The 3,780-nt window shown below is 54.5% G+C and overlaps 1 long non-coding RNA gene across 2 annotated transcripts; it reads right to left on the bottom strand.

Moving 5' to 3' along the window:
* Positions 1–1,708: 1,708 nt before the first annotated feature.
* On the bottom strand, positions 1,709–3,436 carry LOC311601850. Of its 2 annotated transcripts, none has more exons than XR_014780665.1 (3): positions 3,249–3,436; positions 1,978–2,132; positions 1,709–1,832 (listed from the first exon to the last, which is right to left on the bottom strand). It is a non-coding gene; the product is annotated as an uncharacterized lncRNA (long non-coding RNA). The 2 variants fall into 2 exon arrangements; XR_014780666.1 differs by having other exon boundaries at positions 1,978–2,142; positions 3,262–3,436.
* Positions 3,437–3,780: the final 344 nt, after the last annotated feature.

Below are 3,780 nucleotides of genomic sequence, written 5' to 3'. Positions count from 1 at the left end.
GTCATCTCTATAGTGTCTGTTTTTGTTGTTGTTGTTTGTTTGTTTGTTTGTTTTGAAGAGGACATCAGGGAACCACAGGTGTCTGCATTTGAAACTGCAAAGTCCCTGAAGAGAATTGGGTCTCAGGGACAGGGTCCTGCCAGCTCTTTACCAGCCACCACACATCATGAAAGGAAGCCTGAAGCACTCCCAGGAGGGTTTCTCTGTTGTCCTCTGGACTTTCCCCTGGGCCTCTGTGGCCCTCTCTGCCGTGACACTAGGTTTCATTGGGACCTTCTGTCTCACCCATCTGTTGGGATGCAGACAAACAGTGTGCGTGTGCGGAAGACCTACTGTGTGCTGGAAGGCCTTGCTCTGGTGCTCTTTACCGTGCGACAGGTGTACAATATGTTTTGCCAAAATGTCCTCTAGGAAGTGGATGCTTGGAAACATAAAGTCACCTGTACCAAGTCTCGGAGGCAGGGACGACCAAAGCAGGAGAGAACCCTGTGTTTGCCCCTCGGTCTGAGTGTCAGCCTTCTCCCTGCCCTCTCCTTCTCCTCCTCCTTCTTCCCAGACCATCCTCCTGCTGCTCCTATGGCACCGAGCACAGGGTTGGACGCACACGGACAAATGACACAGCCAGCTCCAAGTCCCTCTCTACTCACGTGTTGGGAAAGGCCAAAGCCCCATGTAGCCCCATGGAAGGAGAAACCACCATTTTCTGCTCTGAGGCTGCTGCCCTGTAGGGCAGAGGTGAACGTGGTGGGGGCCAGTAGAATAGCTGGGAGCTCTCCTGTAGAGACAGAGATCACAGGTGGGGATTGGGTTCCAGGCCAGCCGGGAAGGGAGGATGACGCATGGGCAAATCACACCCTGATGGCAGGAGCCCAGAATGTCAGTGCTCCCAAGACACCCGCAGAAGCCCCCCTCCGTCTTAACATGCTCTCTCGCCACTGAGAAGACTGAGGCCCAAGGAGAAGGGATGTTTCCCACGTCAGCACACGGCCACGTGATGAACTGTTAGAGGTGGGAGCCCTGACTTTAAGACTCAGCTGAAAGGGGTCTTGAGCGCTGCCAAATACAAACAGCCAAAACTCAAGGAATGTAACATTTACATAATTCCTGACTGTGTCACGGTTCTTCTTGGTATAAGTAGTTGATTCTGTATATGTGTAGTAATATAAATGTATATGTAGAAAATTTAAAAATATAGTGGAAAAAAAAAGAGAAAAAGAGGAAAGTGGTCTTGACAGTAACTGGTGGGGGCCCCGCACTCCGACTCAAGTAACAGACTCTCCTTACCCTCTGGGTTCTTGCAGGGTGCAGGTCTTCAGGCTGGCCCCCAGTGTTCTCCCAATCTGTAAAAGACAAAGAATTGCTCCCTGTTGGCTGCCCACTTGCCTCATCTGAAGCCATTCACCAACATTCTGAGTAGTCACTGCCACAGAACTCTCCAAACCCAGAACCCATTCTGCCCCCCAGCCACCCCCCCAACTGCAAGGCCTCTGCTTCCCGCACTCAGCTGCCACCTACCATTGATATACGATGTCACTCTGTACCGGGCCCCATTGAGGTCCACGGTGTACTCTTCCAAGGTCACACAGAGTACAATTCTGTGACAAGGCTGGTCACAGAGTTACTAGTGCTGTGCTTCCCTCCACCTACACTAAGGCGCCCTCCCTAGCCAAGAATACTCACTGTAAGTTTTTGCACAGGTAGAGGACATGTTGCCCTGTCTGGCAGATTTGCAGGGGACACTCGCTCTTGGTAGTCCAGTCTGGCGTCTCTTTAGAGGTGCACCACGCACCCTCTTCTCTGAACTCGGTGCAGGCAGAGCTACACTGTGATCCCTACAGTAGGGGTTTGAGGGACTCCTGCTGGTCATGTGCAAGGGTGGGGCCTGGCCCCCCTCCCATGCCAACAGGCCCCACCCACGAGGACACAGCACAACTGGGGTACCAGCAGACCCGAGAGCGGGAGGACTGGGCTTCTCACATGGCTTGGGTCCGGCTGCCCCAACTGTGGCCTCTGACAGAGAGATTTCCAGGTCGTCTGAGGCCTGGTTTGATTCCTGGTGCTGCTCCAGTTGTGTTCCCCGTGCTCGCTTCTGAGGAGGAGGGCAAGCAGTAGAAACTCGGCTTGGCTTTTGGCTCCATGATTCTGGAATGGAGAGCAGAAACACCACTGTATCCCAATGGCCCAAAAGTAACTGGTCTTTCTGACAAGCAAGAAAGGAAGGGAGAAAGGAAGGAAGGAAGAACATAAAATCCCACCACCAAAAATAATAACCACCCTAACTGAAACTGAAACCGAAACCCAAACCCAAAGAAAACCAAGCAAGCAAGGAAGCAAACAAGCAAACAAACAAAGAAAGAAACACAGAAAAAGCTTCCTCTGGCAAGTAGACTCTTCTTCTCCAGCATGCTCACCACGAGTTTGTCCTCTCACAGTTTCCTTCAGCCTTCATCGCCCTATCTTATTCACACAGTCTCCATCCTTCCCATGTGGTCTCTCTCACCCACCGCCTCCCCACAGCCACCTCTTGCCCTTGGCTCCATTCTGCCATCAGTCGGCTCAGACTCGGGACACACACCCCGTTTCCAGGCCTACTCCAGCAGCCCTGCGCCTCGAGCCACAATCACGCCAAAGCCTGGACACCTTGGCAGCTGACTTCTGGGCGTCCCGCATTCATTTGCTCCCCACATGGGAAAAACACACACCAACTATTCAGGAGTGACATGGATGACCAGTGTTCAATTACCCCTTCACCCTCCAATCAAGGTTTCTTCATGCCTTAATCTTAAGTATCCCCTCGCTCCACTTTTCAACGGATTACACTTTTGTCCCCACTCACACCCCTGCACCCCTCCCAGGAAATCCTCTTGCTCTTCTGAAGACAGTGGACACACGACTCATACCTAAAAACCCACCACACAGGAAACTGTTTCGAGCAAACAGTATTTCCGCGAATTCCATCCACATCTCTCCCTGTTCCATTCTTTGCCCTTTCATTCCTTCCCAGCATCCTACACGTGGCAGATGTTTGTTGAAGCCCATGCCGAGTACCGAGCACCGGGCCCTGGCATCGCCCAAAGACCGTGTCCGGCCGACTCACCTGCCCGTTGGCTCCAAGCCAGGCCGCTCACCCGCCCTCTCCTCTCCTCAAACCCACCCATTCCCTCCCGGTTGTCCGCTAATGTCCCACAGTGGGCTCCACACTTTGTCTGCTGCGACCGTGCCGAGTGCGGCTTCTTCTCTTCCCTCACACCCGATGCCTACCTCAACTGCTGCCTGGCAGGTCCCAGACCGGCGAGCAACCTGGGGATGTGCATTCTCAGAAGGGTTTGGGGCGGGGCCCGAGGGGGCTGGGAAGGGCCTGGAGGGGCCGAAAGGCTGCGGGGGGCCGAGGGGTGCTCCTCCTGGTTGCTTCCCATCTCTGGCAGGCGTCGCCTAAAGAGGCCTGAAAACGAAGGAAACGGGCACCTGAGCAGGTAGAGGGAAGAGGAAAGGCACAGAAGAATAGGAAGGATCTGTCCCACATCAGTGCCACCCGTGGTTACGCCCAGGTACCAGGCCTTCAGGATCAGCGAGTTGAGGCGCCTGAGAGAAGCCTAGGCTCGCGGCTGTTCCTCAAGCCTTCTCAGGGCTTCCGGCTTGGCCCGAGGCTCTACTTCCTGCCTTGCCACAAAGGCCAATGAGCTTCCAGTGTTCGTCCGGCCGGCAGAATGGCGGCCCCTAGTGGCCGCTCGGAGACCCGCTGCTGCACTCACGCTGTGGTGGTGCTGGTTACTGCTGCTC

Source organism: Acomys minous, assembly GCF_964271855.1.
Source record: "Acomys minous genome assembly, chromosome: 7".
In the NCBI taxonomy this organism is placed as follows: Eukaryota; Metazoa; Chordata; class Mammalia; order Rodentia; family Muridae; genus Acomys; species Acomys minous.
This window is presented reverse-complemented; position numbering and strand designations above follow the sequence as displayed.